This window comes from Cherax quadricarinatus, chromosome 17 (assembly GCF_038502225.1).
Source record: "Cherax quadricarinatus isolate ZL_2023a chromosome 17, ASM3850222v1, whole genome shotgun sequence".
Classification (NCBI taxonomy): domain Eukaryota; kingdom Metazoa; phylum Arthropoda; class Malacostraca; order Decapoda; family Parastacidae; genus Cherax; species Cherax quadricarinatus.
The window spans coordinates 36,703,004-36,722,437 of record NC_091308.1 but is presented as its reverse complement, the minus strand read 5'-3'; the positions used below and the strand labels follow the sequence as shown (position 1 = coordinate 36,722,437).

At 44.5% G+C, this 19,434-nt stretch overlaps 1 long non-coding RNA gene across 1 annotated transcript in view; it reads left to right on the top strand.

Moving 5' to 3' along the window:
* The first annotated feature begins 888 nt into the window (after positions 1-888).
* LOC138852839 (uncharacterized) overlaps positions 889-19,434 on the top strand; it is a 303,748-nt gene continuing 285,202 nt past the window's right edge. The window contains exon 1 of the long non-coding RNA XR_011392120.1: positions 889-1,398. This is a non-coding gene — a long non-coding RNA (uncharacterized lncRNA). The remainder of the gene's footprint in view (positions 1,399-19,434) is intronic.

Genomic DNA, 19,434 nt, shown 5'->3' with positions numbered 1-19,434 from the left:
TAAATAACAACACGCGACTAGCCAAGGACTCGAACCCCTGCTGCTTTTGGCCCGCCTCATGGTGAGCGGAAACACATGACGCTCTAACCCACAGGACCACGCAATCCTACAAGAATGACGCACCGAGCCAAGCTAGGTGTTTTACCGTCATCCGAGGACATACGGTGCTGTGGGTGCCTCTGAGCTAATTTCATTCTACTCCCTGTTTGGTGTACTAGCCCAACGAGCAGTATTATAATAAGCGCGACTTAATTTAGTCTAATTCAGCTAAATATATTTCCGATAAGTTTACAATAATTTAATAATAAACAAACAGAATTAAATAAAAAAAAATTTCGTGAGGTTCAGAATAATTTGTTCGAAATTATTGCTTGCACAAATTTTCGCTTGCCTTATTCGGCAAGAAGAGCATTGCTATTTAAGCAAGAGAGAGAGAGAGAGAGAGAGAGAGAGAGAGAGAGAGAGAGAGAGAGAGAGAGAGAGAGAGAGAGAGAGAGAGAGAGAGGTTAGCTGGTTTACTAGGTTTAAACCCCACCAAGTACAACAGTCAAGAACGCCTCAGTCCCAAACTCTCAGTACATATAAACTGAGAGACATATTATGTTGTACACACTCCTAGTAAGAAAAGTTTGGTTGGTCAGTCAGACTTAAAGCTCTCATTATAGCTGCATGTCACGTGATCACTACCCGTCAACAATAATTTAATCCCTAAAACAGTGATAAAAGTAAACAGTGTAACTGCACTATGAGATACACATCTCTCGGTGTGTATATATATATATCCCTTGAACGAAAAAGATTCATCTTTCAGTATATACAAACTGACTGTCATGGTTTATGAGTGTTGACAGAATTCTCAGCCACACACAGGCCAGTAAGGATGGGCCAACAAGCTGCTCGGGTCAGTTACACGTAATGCTGGAGTTCTGATTGGTCTCCACACGTCATTCTAGTTATGATTGGCTGAGAAAGTGTGTTGACGGGCAGCCCAGCGTAGGTCAGGAATATCTTACAAGTTAGTGTTAGAAGGTTTTCCAGCAGTGATAGTCGCTTGTGTTAACTCAGTGATTTGTGGCTTTACATGAAATTATTGCATGTCTAGTGGCATTTAAGTGGGCGTTGAAATTCTGTAAAACTTAAAAAAGTGGACATGCGGTTAAAATATGTTATAGAACAGATTTTATACATTTATCCAAATCTTTTATAGAACATAGATTATGAAATATGAAACTCGTATGAAACATCAGCGGTAAAACATGTTGGGACACGTATGTGTATTAGTGTGTATAAATATAAATTTATATACTGAATGAGTGAATTCAGTGCAAACGTAACTACTGACGTCGGTGCTGACTTGGCTGTCAACGTTGTTGCTGACATGGTAACCTGGGAGTGAAGGTAAGTTATTCTACATTGTTTTCTGAGTAACGTCATTATTTCACGTTGGCTGAAGGTCGTCACTTGTGTGACGTTGACTTGAAAATGTTCAATTGGCAGAGTGTTGTACCAGCAGAATATTGTACCAGCAGAGCGTTGTACCAGCAGAGTGTTGTACCGGCAGAGTGTTGTACCAGCAGAGTGTTGTACCAGCAGGGTGTTGTACCGGCAGGGTGTTGTACCGGCAGGGTGTTGTACCGGCAGGGTGTTGTACCGGCAGAGTGTTGTACCGGCAGAGTGTTGTACCGGCAGAGTGTTGTACCGGCAGAGCGTTGTACCAGCAGGGTGTTGTACCGGCAGGGTGTTGTACCGGCAGAGTGTTGTACCGGCAGAGTGTTGTACCGGCAGAGTGTTGTACCGGCAGAGTGTTGTACCGGCAGAGTGTTGTACCGGCAGAGTGTTGTACCGGCAGAGTGTTGTACCGGCAGAGTGTTGTACCGGCAGAGTGTTGTACCGGCAGAGTGTTGTACCGGCAGAGTGTTGTACCGGCAGAGCGTTGTACCGGCAGGGTGTTGTACCGGCAGAGTGTTGTACCGGCAGAGTGTTGTACCAGCAGGGTGTTGTACCGGCAGAGTGTTGTACCAGCAGGGTGTTGTACCAGCAGGGTGTTGTACCGGCAGTGTGTTGTACCGGCAGGGTGTTGTACCGGCAGGGTGTTGTACCGGCAGGGTGTTGTACCAGCAGGGTGTTGTACCAGCAGGGTGTTGTACCAGCAGGGTGTTGTACCGGCAGGGTGTTGTACTGGCAGAGTGTTGTACTGGCAGAGTGTTGTACCGGCAGAGTGTTGTACCGGCAGAGTGTTGTACCGGCAGAGTGTTGTGGCAGCAGTGTGTTGTGGCAGCAGTGTGTTGTGGCAGTAGTGTGTTGTAGCAGCGGTGTGTTGTGGCAGCAGTGTGTTGTGGCAGTAGTGTGTTGTGGCAGCAGTGTGTTGTGGCAGCAGTGTGTTGTGGCAGCAGTGTGTTGTGGCAGCAGTGTGCTGTGGCAGCAGTGTGCTGTGGCAGCAGTGTGCTGTGGCAGCAGTGTGTTGTGGCAGCAGTGTGCTGTGGCAGCAGTGTGCTGTGGCAGCAGTGTGCTGTGGCAGCAGTGTGCTGTGGCAGCAGTGTGCTGTGGCAGCAGTGTGCTGTGGCAGCAGTGTGCTGTGGCAGCAGTGTGCTGTGGCAGCAGTGTGTTGTGGCAGCAGTGTGCTGTGGCAGCAGTGTGCTGTGGCAGCAGTGTGCTGTGGCAGCAGTGTGCTGTGGCAGCAGTGTGTTGTGGCAGCAGTGTGCTGTGGCAGCAGTGTGTTGTGGCAGCAGTGTGCTGTGGCAGCAGTGTGCTGTGGCAGCAGTGTGCTGTGGCAGCAGTGTGCTGTGGCAGCAGTGTGTTGTGGCAGCAGTGTGTTGTGGCAGCAGTGTGCTGTGGCAGCAGTGTGCTGTGGCAGCAGTGTGTTGTGGCAGCGGTGTGTTGTAGCAGCGGTGTGTTGTGGCAGCAGTGTGTTGTGGCAGCAGTGTGTTGTGGCAGCAGTGTGTTGTGGCAGCAGTGTGTTGTGGCAGCAGTGTGTTGTGGCAGCAGTGTGTTGTGGCAGCAGTGTGTTGTGGCAGCAGTGTGTTGTGGCAGCAGTGTGTTGTGGCAGCAGTGTGTTGTGGCAGCAGTGTGTTGTGGCAGCAGTGTGTTGTGGCAGCAGTGTGTTGTGGCAGCAGTGTGTTGTGGCAGTAGTGTGTTGTGGCAGTAGTGTGCTGTAGCAGCAGTGTGTTGTGGCAGCAGTGTGTTGTGGCAGCAGTGTGTTGTGGCAGCAGTGTGTTGTGGCAGCAGTGTGTTGTGGCAGCAGTGTGTTGTGGCAGCGGTGTGTTGTGGCAGCGGTGTGTTGTAGCAGCGGTGTGTTGTGGCAGCAGTGTGTTGTGGCAGCAGTGTGTTGTGGCAGCAGTGTGTTGTGGCAGCAGTGTGTTGTGGCAGCAGTGTGTTGTGGCAGCAGTGTGTTGTGGCAGCAGTGTGTTGTGGCAGCAGTGTGTTGTGGCAGCAGTGTGCTGTAGCAGCGGTGTGTTGTGGCAGTAGTGTGCTGTAGCAGCAGTGTGCTGTGGCAGCAGTGTGTTGTGGCAGCAGTGTGCTGTGGCAGCAGTGTGTTGTGGCAGCAGTGTGCTGTGGCAGCAGTGTGCTGTGGCAGCAGTGTGCTGTGGCAGCAGTGTGCTGTGGCAGCAGTGTGCTGTGGCAGCAGTGTGTTGTGGCAGCAGTGTGTTGTGGCAGCAGTGTGCTGTGGCAGCAGTGTGTTGTGGCAGCAGTGTGTTGTGGCAGCAGTGTGTTGTAGCAGCAGTGTGTTGTGGCAGCAGTGTGTTGTGGCAGCAGTGTGTTGTGGCAGCAGTGTGTTGTGGCAGCAGTGTGTTGTGGCAGCAGTGTGTTGTAGCAGCAGTGTGTTGTAGCAGCAGTGTGTTGTAGCAGCAGTGTGTTGTAGCAGCAGTGTGTTGTAGCAGCAGTGTGTTGTAGCAGCAGTGTGTTGTAGCAGCAGTGTGTTGTAGCAGCAGTGTGTTGTAGCAGCAGTGTGTTGTACAATTCCACTCTGTATAAGACAGTTGAGTGACTGTTTAACATTTTCTATAAGCTCGTCATAACATTTTATTATGTTTATCATATATTTCATTTATTGTTGATATATTACAATTGGCTAATTTTCATTAATAAAGGAAAATCTTGCTAAAACTCGCCTTGACATGTTCAAGAAATCCTTTTTACATTATTGTTTTATAATAAACGTTGTCTGGTTCCTGACCAACTGTAGATGCTACAAACTTGTGTTCACTCACCTTAGTACCATACTGCCTCTGGTTTCTAACCTTGACAAAATTTGCAACAAGATGTATAATCTGGATACTACTTGTGAGCAATTTTATAAACATGATTTACTCTCCTCGACAATGAGGAAATTCACTTTTTGTAATTCATCCTGGCCTACATGCTCTCCAGGACTCGGGTCCTGGATGAATCTCATTATTTTGTTCTGGATGATTTGTAGTCCATCTTTCATTTTTTTTTTTTTTGCTGGCGCAGAGTGCCGCGAAGAATGAAAATAATCAGCACGACATTGCATTAGAGCTAGACATAGCGACCTGCGAGCTTCACTAGGAAAAACACTTTGCCTGTCTATAGACGAACTTTATCCTGGTACTTCCTATGTTTGCCCTACCCCCCTTATTCACTATCAATTCTCCTGATATGTTTAGATCAAAGGAAATTCCCAGATATTTTCATTTCACTGAAGATACTGAAGTGATGAATTCTCGTTACACCGTACATTAAAAATACCCTTTTCTGTGTGTCTGCTTGTACTCAGGTATGAATGCTTCAAGAAATCACATTGCAGCTCCTGGTTCTCCCTCTTAACGGGTCGTTACTGGTGCACACTGTCTTGGCTTCGTGACCTTTATCATACCTAGTCTTTAAACGTAGGCATAGATTCTTGACCAGTCCACTTCCTGATCACCCTGAAGCTCAAGAAATACTTCCTGATATTCTTGTAACTCTTCTGTGTCTTTAACTTCCACCAGGGCCCCCGTGTATCTGCCTCTCCTCCTCTGGAACACACACTGTCCCTCTTCCAGGGCCCCCGTGTATCTGCCTCTCCTCCTCTGGAGCACACACTGTCCCTCTTCCAGGGCCCTCGTGTATCTGCCTCTCCTCTGGAACACACTTTCTCTATTCCTCTTCCAGAGCCCTTGTGTATCTGCCTCTTCTCCTCTGGAACACACTGTCTCTGTGCTTCTTCCAGGGCCCTCGTGTATTTGCCTCTCCTCCTCTGGAACATACTGTCTCTGTCCCTCTTCCAGGGCCCTCGTGTATCTGCCTCTCCTCCTCTGGAACACACACTGTCCCTCTTCCAGGGCCCTCGTGTATCTGCCTCTCCTCCTCTGGAACATACTGTCTCTGTCCCTCTTCCAGGGCCCTCGTGTATCTGCCTCTCCTTCTCTGGAACACTCTCTGTCCCCCTTCCAGGGCCCTCGTGTATCTGCCTCTCCTCTGGAACATACTGTATCTGTCCCTCTGTCAGGGCCTTCGTGTATCTGCCTCTCCTCCTCTGGAGCACACACTGTCCCTCTTCCAGGGCCCTCGTGTATCTGCCTCTCCTCCTCTGGAACACACTTTCTCAGTTCCTCTTCCAGAGCCCTTGTGTATCTGCCTCTTATCCTCTGGAACACACTGTCTCTGTTCTTCTTCCAGGGCCCTCGTGTATCTGCCTCTCCTCTGGAACATACTGTATCTGTCCCTCTGTCAGGGCCTTCGTGTATCTGCCTCTCCTCCTCTGGAACACACTGTCTCTGTTCCTCTTCCAGGGCTCTCGTGTATCTGCCTCTCCTCTGGAACACACTGTCTCTGTCCATCTTCCAGGGCCCTCGTGTATCTGCCTCTCCTCCTCTGGAACACGCTTTTCCACTTTCAGGGCTCTCGTGTATCTGCCTCTCCTCCTCTGAAACACACACTGTCCTCCTTCCAGGGCGTTCGTGTATCTCCCTCTCCTCCTCTGGAACATTCTCTGTCTCTCTTCCAGGGCCCTCGTGTATCTGCCTCTCCTCCTCTGGAACACGCTTTTCCACTTTCAGGGCTCTCGTGTATCTGCCTCTCCTCCTCTGGAACACACACTGTTCTTCTTCCAGGCCTCTCGTGTATCTGCTTCTCCTCTGGAACACAGTCTCTCTCCCTCTTCTCAGTTCCTCTCAATATTTTCAATACCGGTGCTACGTCTTTCCTGCTTTCTTCTAGCGTCGTCCCTTTTATTATTTAATTTGCATTTTATTCTCAGTAGTTTCACCTTGGCAGTTGTCTCTTCACCTTGGCAGTTGTCTCTTCACCTTGGCAGTTGTCTCTTCACCTTGGCAGTTGTCTCTTCACCTTGGCAGTTGTCTCTTCACCTTGGCAGTTGTCTCTTCACCTTGGCAGTTGTCTCTTCACCTTGGCAGTTGTCTCTTCACCTTGGCAGTTGTCTCTTCACCTTGGCAGTTGTCTCTTCACCTTGGCAGTTGTCTCTTCACCTTGGTAGTTCTCTCTTCACCTTGGCAGTTGTCTCTTCACCTTGGCAGTTGTCTCTTCACCTTGGTAGTTCTCTCTTCACCTTGGCAGTTGTCTCTTCACCTTGGCGGTAGTTTCTTCAATTTGACAGTAGTTCCTTCATATCTTGTGAATATCAATATGGTATACAATACCGACAGGTTGGTAGGTAAGACACACAGGCAACAGTTAGGCAACTTTATTTCGAAACGTTTTGCCTACACAATAGGCTTGGTTTTCAGATTGTTTCAGACTATGGAACAGAACTCTTCTCCAGGCTGAGGGACTTTGAGGGTGATGGACTGATTACATAGCCTTCACATCTCTACTGCTTCTGCCTACTTTTTTACTCGACTAAAGAAGCCTACCGTGTAGGCGAAACGTTTCGGAATAAAGTCGCCTAACTGTTGCCTATGTGCTTCATATCTTGTGTTGCACGTGTTGTGTCCTGTGCTGGCTGATGCACTCTTCCTCTCTGGTATTGTAGATATTTTCACCGACTACACCCAGTTAGACATTTGTTTGGCTCCTCGCAGGTTTCATGGGCATTTCTTGAGATCTCTTTGCCTTCCTTCCTATGTCTTATTAATCGTCCTTAACCGTCGTCTTCCGTCTGATTTTGTTATGTATCAACTCCGATTCAGAATTGGTTTTCGGTGTTGTCATTTTCAGAATGTCGCTCCTCATCTCTTCTCCCTTGTGCATACTTATATCTGGCTCTTATGCTCACTTTTCTGCTTTTTGCTGTTCTTTACTTCCTATATTTCTTTTGTTATCTTCAACGTTTAGCATTTGCCTTTCTTCTTCTCTTGGGTAAATCATAGGCTCTATATTTTTTATCATTGTTCGGCCTCTGGGAGTGAATGTGTCCAGCTATTACGAACACAGGTAATGTTGGCCTGTGACCTGTTTGTAAATTGATTAACGAACCAATTTGCTCCAACACATAATGAACCCATTTAACGATGGGTACCCTTACCGTTAAACCTTTAGCACTTGGTTCACTAGTTTGGAGGCAGCCTATATGGGAGTGTGTACATACGCCGAATAAGTAACGTACTATTTGGTAGGTAAGACACATAGGCAACAGTTAGGCAACTTTATTCCGAAACGTTTCGCCTACACAGCAGGCTTCAGTCGTATACAGAAAGTAGGCAGGGACAGTAGAGATGTGAAGACGATGTAATCAGTCCATCACCCTTGAAGTAGTAGAATTTGAGGTTGTCAGTCCCTCAGCCTGGAGAAGTTCAGTTCCATAGTCAGGAATTATCTGAAGATCAAGCGACAGTGCGGAGACTTAAATACTGTCGGAAGGAGAGGTGCAGAGTAGTAGTAGTAGTAAGATTGCAGCCACTGAGAGGTCACGAGTCTCCGCACTTTCGCTTGATCTTCAGATAGTTCCTGACTATGGAACTGAACTTCTCCAGGCTGAGGGACTGACAACCTCAAATTCTACGACTTCAAGGGTGATGGACTGATTACATCGTCTTCACATCTCTACTGTTCCTGCATACCTTCTGTATTCGACTGAAGAAGCCTACTATGCAGGCGAAACGTTTCGGAATAAAGTTGCCTAACTGTTGCCTATGTGTCTTACCTACCAACCTGTCGGTATTGTATACCATTTTGATGTTCAACGTACTCTTTGTATGCCACACCCCCACCTCAAAAGGGCTCTAAGAGCCAGGACTAGGCTTCCACCTCCATGGGTAGCGTGCCACCATGGCACTGAATAATGAAACTGTCTTTCCTTTTAACTATCCAACTCATTAGATAGAGCAATGTGTACAATAAGAATATTGAAGAGTTGCAGCCTGAGACTCCATCTCATCAAACGCATGTTGTGGTTCTTCATGGAGTTGTTGTAGACCAGAGGGTTGTGGTCACTGTAGACTGTGACAACTTGGGACGACTGCCTCACGTAGACCTCGAAATGTTCTAATGCCAGTATCAGAGCGAGGGCTTCTTTTTTCAGTTGTGGAGTAGGCCCTCTGGTGAGGTTGATAGTTAGCCCAAAAGCCACAGGCTGCAAGCACTCTTCCACAGATTTTTTTAGAAGTACTGCCCTTACCCTGACTCACATTCATCAACCTGCAATGTAAAGGTTTTGAAGAATCAGGAGACAGAAGAATGAGTGCAGTACAAAGTAGCCGTTTGGCTTTAGGAGACGTGGCACTCTGGTGTTCATTTAAATTTTCTTTCTGACTGGTAAGTGAGGTTAAGGGGGCTACAACATCTGCAAAATTCTTATAGAATCGTCTGTAAAACCTTACCATCCCTAAGAAATGTTGGAGGGATTTCCTATCATATACTGGATAATTTTTAATGGCAAGAATTTTAGCAGATTTAGGGGCCACTTTACCGCTACCTACTTCAAGGCCCCAAAAAGTAACAATAGATTGGCCAAAGGATGACTTACATCAATTAACAGTTAATTGGAAACTCTGAACTCTTCCCCTTCTATCAAACTCCTCCCTAGCAAATGCTCGCTGCTTCCTGGTCGTTTCAAGATTAAGTTTGGCTAACTCAAGCGCCAATGAAGCGAACTCGTCCTGAGACAAACTCGATGCACCTGCTTCACGAGACTGCTGGTCTGGTTGCTCTGGTGTTGTCCCTCCCACACTGGACTAGACTCCTCCTCCACTGATCCGTGTTCTAACAGAAATGATACATCCTGCTGAAGTAGCCTCTGTTTTTCAGGATTACCTGCAGAGGAAGAGTTTAATAGGTTTAGTGATCCAACATCTACATCATATCCTGAAAATTGTCAGGGTAAGATTGTCGGAGCGCAGCCTATATGGGAGTGTGTACATACGCCAAATAAGTAACGTTCTCTTTGCATGCAACACAGGTAATGTTGGCCAGTGACCTGGTCGTAATGGGTTGGAGCAAATTGGTTAATGAGCCAAGGTACTGATTTAACGATGGATACCCTTACCGTTAAACCCTTAGCATCTGGTTCGCTGGTTGGGAGGCAGCTTATATGGGAGTGTGTACATACTCCGAATAAGTAACTTACTCTTTGCATGCCGCACTTCCATTTTCCGCTGTTCTGCATTCAAGCATTCTCTCATTCCTGCATAGTCTCCTCTTGTGAAAAATGTTTTCTCCCTACTTTTATGTGCTTTGGATCTCACTCGGTCCACGAGGTAAGGCAGAGTTCAGTACTGTTACGACCACAATGTTTGGAACGGCGTGCATAACTGGCATAGCTGTAATCTCCTGACCCATTTACTGCATACCACATGAGTGGTATTTCTCTCGTTGTCCTCGCCATTAAAAACGTGGTCGGCGATGTCTTCCTTTCCCGCTGGGTGAGTAGCCCTGTGTACTCACCTAATTGTGGTTGCAGGGGTCGAGACTCAGCTCCTGGCCCCGCCTCTTCACTGATCGCTACTGGGTCCTCTCTCTCTCTGCTTCCTGAGCTTTGTCATACCTCTTCTTAAAACTATGTATGGTTCCTGCCTCCACTACTTGCTAGGCTATTCCACTTGCTGACAACTCTATGACTGAAGAAATACTTCCTAACGTCCCTGTGACTCGTCTGAGTCTTCAGCTTCCAGTTGTGACCCCTTGTCCCTGTGTCCCCTCTCTGGAACATCTTATCTCTATCCACCTTGTCTATTCCCCGCAGTATCTTGTATGTCGTTATCATGTCTCCCCTGACCCTTCTGTCCTCCAGTGTCGTCAGTCCGATTTCCCTTAACCTTTCCTCGTACGACATTCCCTTGAGCTCTGGGACTAGCCTTGTTGCAAGCCTTTGTACTTTCTCTAACTTCTTGACGTGCTTGACCAGGTGTGGGTTCCAGACTGGTGCTGCATACTCCAGTATGGGCCTAACATACACAGTGTACAGTGTCTTGAACGATTCCTTATTAAGGTATCGGAACGCTATTCTCAGGTTTGCCAGGCGCCCGTATGCTGCAGCAGTTATTTGGTTGATGTGTGCCTCCGGTGATGTGCTCGGTGTTATGGTCACCCCAAGGTCTTTTTCCCTGAGTGAGGTCTGTAGTCTTTGTCCACCTAGCCTATACTCTGTCTGCGGTCTTCTTTGCCCCTCCCCAATCTTCATGACTTTGCATTTGACTGGATTGAATTCGAGAAGCCAGTTACTGGACCACATGTCCAGCCTGTCCAGGTCTCTTTGTAGTCCTGCCTCATCCTCGTCCGATTTAATTCTTCTCATCAGCTTCACGTCATCTGCGAACAGGGACACTTCAGAGTCTATTCCTTCCATCGTGTCGTTCACATATATCAAAAATAGCACTGGTCCTAGAACTGACCCCTGTGGGACCCCGCTCGTAACAGGCGCCCACTGTGATACCTCTTCACGTACCATGACTCGTTGCTGCCTCCCTGTCAGGTATTCCCTTATCCATCGCAGTGCCCTCCCTTTTACATGCGCCTGATCCTCCAGCTTCTGCACTAATCTCTTGTGGGGAACTGTGTCAAAGGCCTTCCTGCAGTCTAGGAAAACGCAATCTACCCACCCCTCTCTCTCGTGTCTTACTTCTGTTACCTTGTCATAAAACTCCAGGAGGTTTGTGATACAAGATTTGCCTTCCATGAACCCATGCTGGTTTTCATTTATAATCTTGTTCCTTTCCAGGTGTTCGACCACTCTCCTCCTGATAATCTTATCCATGACTTTGCACACAATACATGTCAGAGACACAGGTCTGTAGTTTAGTGCCTCGTTTCTGCTGCCTTTCTTAAATATGTGTGTGTGTGTGTGGGTGTAGATTGTGTGTGTGTGCTGTGGTGTGTGCTTGCATGCATGTATTTTCGGAAGTAAAGGCTATTTTCGAGGGAAGGGAGAAGGGAGGAAATTATAGTGAGGAAGGGAAGGAAGAAGGACGGAGAAATAATAGCGCCGTAGGGCGGGAGGTATGAGAGAGGAACCCAGGAACTGGAAAAGAAAAAAAAATAGCTTTACACACTTGCGGTGTATGAAGCTGTCAGTGTAAAGTGTGGAAGAGTGTATCTTTCAAGTGTATATACTTGGAAAGTTTACTGTAATCCCTTGAGGATTACGGTATCGCTGACTTCTGGTGTTCAGGTGACGTACAGCGTCAATGACCTTCGTATAATCTACAAACTTAAAGCCAAATAACCATCTAAACATCTTCGTCTTACTTTTCTACCATTGGCTTCTCTCTCCCTCTTTCATTCTTTCTTCAAGCCTATACCTGTCTCCATCTCTTCCTCTACTTTCCTAAGATATTTTTTTTTTCTTTTCTTTTCCAATTCCTGTGGCTTAGCGCTTCTTTTTTATAATAATAATAATTTTCCAATTCCTTGGTTCCTCTCTCATACTTCCCTCCCGCCCTACGACTCTGTTATTTCTCCGTCCATCTTCTTCCTTTCCTTCTTTCTTTCCTCTATCTCCTTTATTTCTACCGCCATGATCCCTCCTTTCCTACCTCCCTCTTCATTCTTGCCTACCTATTTACAGGCTTGTATAGCCTGCTGTTGGACTGGTGTCACATTTATGTCGTGCCGAATAGGTAAAATTGGTCAATTAGCAAGAACTCTTTTAAAATTAAGTCCTTTCTAAAAATTTCTTTTGTATGTTTAAAGATATATTTTTTTTCATTTATGTTATTGTAAAAATTAGTTATTTTGTACCAAAATAACCTTAGAAAACTAACCTAACCTTTATTATATCGAGCACAATTTAATTTAACCTAATCCAACTAAATATATTTTAGTTGTTTACAATAATTTAATAAGCAGACGCAATGAAATATATTTTTTTCGTTAGGTTCAGAATGATTTTTGCGAATTTATTGCACACAAATTTTCGCTTGCCTTATTCGGCAAGATGCGTTACTATTTAAGCAAAAATCGCAAGTTTTACCAGTTCGGCACTAAATATATATTTCTTGAGACGGATGTGACACCAGTCCAACAGCAGGCTACACAAACCTATATGTACGTAGGCAAGAATGAACAGGGAGGTACGAAGGAGGGGTGATGGAGGTAGAAATAAAGGAGAGAAAGGTAAAGAAAGGAGGAGTAAGGAGGCAGTAAACAAAGTGGTATGAAAGAGATGAAAAAGGGAGGTATGAAAGAGGAAGGTATAAAAGAGGATAGAGTAAGGCAGTAAAGATGGAAGAGGGAGGCATTAAACAAGAAGAGAGACAGGAAAGAGGGAGGAAGGAGGTAAGAAAGAGTGATATACCTTACCTTTAATATACCTTTGATGAGTTTCGAGAGCTTTTCTATACCTCCTGAGCCTTGCCCTGGACTAGGCTTGTCTGTCACTTGCCTTGTCAATAACGCTGTTTCTGCTGGCTGCCAGCGGGCCAGCAGAGGCAACACAGCCTGGTGAAGATACTTGCCAAGTTTCCACTTGAAGACTTCCACACTTGTCCCAGCAGTGTTTCTGATAACTTCTGGTAATAGGTTGAATAGTTTGCGACCGCAGATGTTGATCCAGTTTTCTCTTATTGTTGGTAAGTAAAACACACATGCAACAGTTAAGCAGCTTTATTTCGAAACGTTTCGCCTACACAGTAGGCGTCTTCAGTTGAGTACATAAAAGTTGGCAGGAGCAGTAGAGATGTGATGTAATCAGTCCGTCACACTTGAAGATGTAGTTTTGAGGTGATCAGTCCCTCAGCTTGGAGAAGAGTTTTGTTCCATAATCTGAAACAGTGTGAAGTTTAAGCGACAGTATGGAACGTTATGTACTGTCAGAAGAAGAAAGAATGTATTCATTGGGAGGTCAAGTCTCTCTGAGATGCAACCATTCTCACTTGTGGCAGTGTCTGCCACAAGTATCTCTTATTCCAGTATGTTATGTCAGTGTGCAGATTTGAGACTAGGCTCTCAAATACTTTACACGTATATATAATCATGTACATCTCTTCTCCGCTTCACCAAGTTCCCAGGCATCGCCAGTAATTTAAATGTTGTATTGGCTCTATACTGGCGGAAATGATTGGTAAATGTTCCATTTCTGATATCTTCCCTGCCCTGAACGAGGCCGTCAATACTAAAAAATACTCTGAAAGAGACAGCACAAACGATTTGAATAGTGTCATCACTGGCAGTATTTCCCTTATTTTGAAAGCTCCCCATATCCACCCGTTCATTTTCCTGGTTGATCTGATATTTGCTGTAGTGTTCTTTGAAGGAAAAGTCAGCCGACGTAATTACTCCCAGGTCTTCTACGTGTTTTTCTATTTGATCCTTTTGGGTGTTATATACAGTCTCTCTTTTATGTTATTCATTTTTTCTACATCTAATCAGGAACTTATCACCGATGTACGTCATGTTCTCCACTGTCCACTAGAAAACTCTCCTTATATCTTCCTGCAGTATTTTTATTGTTTTCTTCTGGTGTGACTTTCATGTTTATTATTGGTGTCATCCGTAAATTATGATACAAAACTGTTATTGTTTTTTTTCTATGTCTGCGATGAGAATAAGAAACAGTAGAGGTGCCAGGACCGTACCTAGGAGTACTGAGAGAGTTACCTCGCTAATGTTAGAGGAGGTAGGAAAGGAGGGAGGTAGGAAAGGAGGGAGGTAAGTAGGTAGGTAGGTAATAAAGAACATAAGAAAGGAGGAACACTGCATCAGGCCTACTGGCCCATACAAGGCAGGCAATAGAGAAATAATGTATTAAAGATGAGTCAAAGAAGGAAGTAAAGGAGGAGGAGAGAGGTAGTAAAGGAGGGAATGAACATGATGGACGCTTATGTGATCCTCTCTACACTTCTTAGGATAATTAATTACCACTTTGTCTGGCTTCAGGCACACTTAACACCCTGGATGGGGGATATGAGGGGTTGGGGAAGGGTACTAGTAGGGTTGGGAGGTAATTCGGGAATGGGGAAGGGGCGAGGGAGGAAATGGGACACTCAAGGTGGGCGTTGGTTCGCCAGACGATGAGGCTAGTTAATTGAGATTTCTTGGTAAATCAATCTCTCTCTCTCTCTCTCTCTCTCTCTCTCTCTCTCTCTCTCTCTCTCTCTCTCTCTCTCTCTCTCTCTCTCTCTCTCTCTCTCTCTCTCTCTCACACAGGGTTTGACAAGGTTAAGGATCCCTAGCTTTATTGACAAGCTATTTACAGGTTAAGGATTCCTAACTTTATTGGCAAGCTAAGAGCTGTTACCTACATCAGCTCATTTGAAAGCATTTTTATTGTTATGAGACATACAAGTAGGGAACAGGATGAAATTGGAGCCATCTGTGGGCCAGCATTTTTATTTGATCAACTGACTTTATCTCGTTGACATCTTTATGTTGTACGAATGTGTTCCATATTCGAGTCATCCTGGGTATGTATGATCTCAGATGGAGTGATGTTCTGGAGAAGGGTACAGCCAGAGTGAAGTTGCTGCTTTCTGCCCGTCTTGTGGCATAAAAGCTTGTTTCACGCTGTCCTCGAAGTGGATCCAAGTTTGGTACTTTGACAATATTGGCCTTGTACATAACAGTAAGGCCACCCACATCCCTCCTATGCTGAAGGCTCTGCTGAAATGACAGATCTATCCAGGATGAATCCAGGCGAGAGATGAGACGTCTTGCTCTGTTCTCTACTCTGTCAATCAGTCGCAGATGAGAGGGGGGGGGTAGGCAAACCAAGAAAGTGGAGCATACTCAAGGTGCGAGCGTACTTGTGCCTCGTACAGGATCTTGCAACCCCTACTGTCAAGTAGATGCGAGATACGGCGAAGTGCTGTAAGCTTCCTGGCTGCCTTGTTTGCAAGATTTACAACATGGTTAGTTTGGAGTCAAATTTCACCCCAAGGATATAAACTTCTTCTCGAGGTGCCAACACCCTCCCATTCATCCTTACTACTGCACCAGCATTACCATCATGGTGCCTAGAGACCACCATCATTTGCATTTTCTCAGGTGCAAATGTTACTTGCCATCTATTTCCCCAAGCTGATATAGTTCTCAGCTGGTGACTGATGTAGCTTAGAGCAGCTGGCATTTCTTCTCTTGGATAAGTGAATGTCAGTGCGCAGTCGTCTGCATATGCATGTGATTCTGGGATGAGATGAAGAAGGTCGTTGAAGTAGACATTGCATAACAATGGTCCCAGCACGCTTCCTTGTGGAACACTTGCCCCAATAGGATGTCTTGCTGATTCCGTTCCATTGAGAACTACACTTAGAGATCTACCATGAAGGTAATCACTGAGGAGACATAGCGTAGAGCTTGCAATTCCCAGTGCTTGAAGTTTTGCTAAGAGGCCCTGGTGCCATACCCGGTCGGAAGCGCCAGCAATGTCCAGTGCTACCACACAGCTGACTTTGGATTCATCCAGTGACTGGTGCCACTTAGCGGAGAGGTTTAACAACAGATCAGCAGCAGAGTAACCTTTTCTGAAGCCATATTGACGATCACAAAGCAGTGAGTGATAGTCAAAAAACTCTGTCATTTGTCTTGAGATTATTGTCTCAAGGATCTTACCAGTGATTGGCAGGAGTGACACTGGTCTGTAGTTGTTGATTTCTGCTCTGCTCTTCTTTTTGTGAACAGGGACTACATTTGCCTCTTTCCATAGAGAGGGCCATTTACACTGTACTAGGCAGTGGTGAAAGATGCGAGTTAGAGGTGCTGCTAGCTGGTCTGCACATCTCCTCAGCAATCTTGGGCTCAACTTGTCTGGGCCCACAGCCTTTTCTTGGTCAAGCAATTTAAGAAGGAAATGCACCTCCTCCTGCCTTATTGTCACCACTGACAGTTTTGACACAGTTCTTGCAGCTAGCCAAGGAGGGTCCCTTGCTGGATCAGAAACTTGCATTTTGGTAGCAAAGTGTTCAGCAAAGAGGTCCGCCTTCTCTTGACTACTAGTAGAGGTGGTCCCATCCTGTCGATTTAGAGGTGGAATGAGTTCATCAGGCAGATAACCTTGTCTGTCCTTGACCAGGGACCACCAGGTTTTGGAGCCTACCCTACGTGATGCTAGCTTTCTTTTAGTGTCCACCTCCCATTTAGCAATGGCCCACTTTTGAACATCACCCATATGTCTACAGGCTTGCCTGTGCAAGTTCCTGTTATAGGTGGTAGGATGTCTCTTATACTTTCGCCATGCTTTGTACTTAGCAGTAGCAGCCTCTCTACAAGGAAAACCAAACCAAGGCTGATCCGTAGGCTTCGTCACATATTGCCGGTGAGGAATGTGTTCTTGTTGTAGGTTAAGGATGTGTCCAGTGAAGGCTTTAACTTGGTTGTCAACATCCCCTTGGAGAAGAGCATTCCAATCGGTGGTGGCGAACTCAGAGCGAAGGGCTGGCCAATTACCTCTTTCCCATAGCCAGGTTGTGCGTGTGGACTCACCTCGTTCTGTTGGGATCTTAAGTGTCGTAAAAACAGCCTTGTGATCAGACGATCCAACATAGCCGAGGGGTTGACAAGTGACTATGCCTTCTGCCAGATCACTCACTACTGGATCAAGGGAGGAGCCAGAGATGTGAGTAGGGAAATCAACAAAGTTTCTCATGTCAAACACTGCAAGAAGGTCATCAAAGTCCCTCTGTATAAGGTGCTGGTTGAGGTCACCAATAATTATGATATGTTGACAGTTGTGTTGTAGCAGAAGGGAGTCAATATTTTCCATTAGGAAGTTAATGGGATCTGCATGTTGCCTCTCTCTCTCTCTCTCACTCTCACTCTCACTCTCTCACTCTCTCACTCTCTCTCTCACTCTCTCACTCTCTCTCACTCACTCTCTCTCTCTCTCTCATTCATCTTTGTCTCTCACTTTCAGCTTTGTCTCTGTCTCTTTCACCTCTGTCTAGTTAATTTCATTAACCTATAATTCCCTCTGGGGTTCCTCAAGTAGAGTATTAGTTTAGTTTATGGTTATTATTTTTGTGGTTATCATTATCTTCATATAGAAACCTGACCTGTTCTGTCTTTTCACCTGATCTGACCTGGTCTTTCTCTTTTTCCCTTGCCTGATCTGTTAATCGCCTCACCTGATCTGACTTCTGATTGACTCTCACTTTCTTTCTCACTCTCGACTTTATAAAGTTTCAGCAAGGGTTGAAACGTCTTACAGATGTTTCGGTCCTATTTGTATATTTCTTGTGTGTTGAAAATTAACTCCTGTGTTTAGTGACTGAGAAATTTTGCTATCAGGAAGTAATCCCTAGTCTTCCAGAGGTACTAATCTGTCTTCAGAGAGTGCTCAATTTGCGTTCCAGGTTTACTCGACTGACTTTTTGTCGCTATCCAGTACTACGGTTTCTTAACTTCATTTTTATGTCTATATCTATATGTTACTAGCCCTTTGCTTCCGATATACATACATACATACATACATATATATATATATATATATATATATATATATATATATATATATATATATATATATATATATATTATATATATTATATATATATTATATATATATTATATATATATTATATATATATATATATATATATATATATATATATATATATATATTATATATATATTATATATATATATATATTATATATATATATATATATTATATATATATATATATATATATATATATATATATATATTATATATATATTATATATATATATATATTATATATATATATATATTATATATATATATATATATATATATATATATATATATATATATATATATATATATATATATATCCCCCTCCCTCTCTCCCTCCATCCCTTAAGAAGTGTTAAGTTCTCAAAAATTAATTTAAATTTCCTCACGTCTGGATTCTAGCCTCACGAGCAATATACCAATCAATGCAGTACTTTCGTTTGCTTTAAAAACCGCTTGTTTCCGTTACTGCGTTGATCTGTGTACCGCTCGTGAGGCTGGGATCTAACCGGAGTGTGGTGGGCGTAATAAGTCACATGACTGGTGTTCTCACTAGACACCACCTAACGTAAGACTGTCTGCCATGGTAGCTAAATTTACACTGCTAGTCACTTCTCAACGAGAAGCATACGTTGCAACATTACAGAACCCTTTCTCCTTCGGGAGCCAGAGACGGGTCATCGCAAGATTAAGGCCCGTGCCAGGACTCCGGTCTTGGCGAACATTGTACATACATACATCTCAACGAGAGACCTGTCACTGCACAAGAAGCTTTGCATAACTGCAGAATTGACCATGTATCTTTAAATCATGCAATATCTGACACAGTACGTGTGTATCATCTTGGTAAATACATTTGGTTATTGTTTAATGCTTTACTGAGATAGTCATTATTCCTGCACATGCAGATCTAATATTGCTATTCCTGTCAACTGGAATAACCAATATTACCATCTCTTACATACTCAGCTGGGCACCTAATTAACTTGCATATGGGACAAGCTCCCTTGTATCTTAATTCGGCATTTCTGGGATATATAAAGAAGGATAATACAAAGTATAACAATGATGAAAGAGGGAGTAATATGGGGTAAATTAAAAGGGACTTAAAATACAAATATTTACTATACCAAAATGGAGAATTTATTCACACAGTACAACTGGTACATAACCTCACTCTAATTACACTGTTATAAAACACTCGGTGACAACTGGTTGGGGATATTACTAGGGACGGAACCGCTACACAGCAGATTGATTTTCATTTAGAATTTGAAGCCGAAGTAGAAAGTTTATTATGCATCCCAAAGACCTAGGCAATAGACCACAAAAGGGCTAGCTGCAGTACATCTGGATGTATATCTACAAATAATGAGACACCCTGACAAGACACACAGGTTATTATACTAACTCCCTAGTCTTCGATAAGTAAACATTCAAGCACATAGTGATCAAAAAATGACCATAAAACCGATCACGATCTTTATATTTAGTTTGATCATTATAAGTGTTACAATATGCTCACACGGTAATACCGTATACCTATACACTCTCTCAGCTCATATACTGTGGGTGCCAGGTATTATCACTGGCATGGGTGGACACGTTGAGCATGTTACTTTACACTTGTTGCTCCTGTTCACTTAGTAAGCACCTGGGTGTTAGTCGACACTT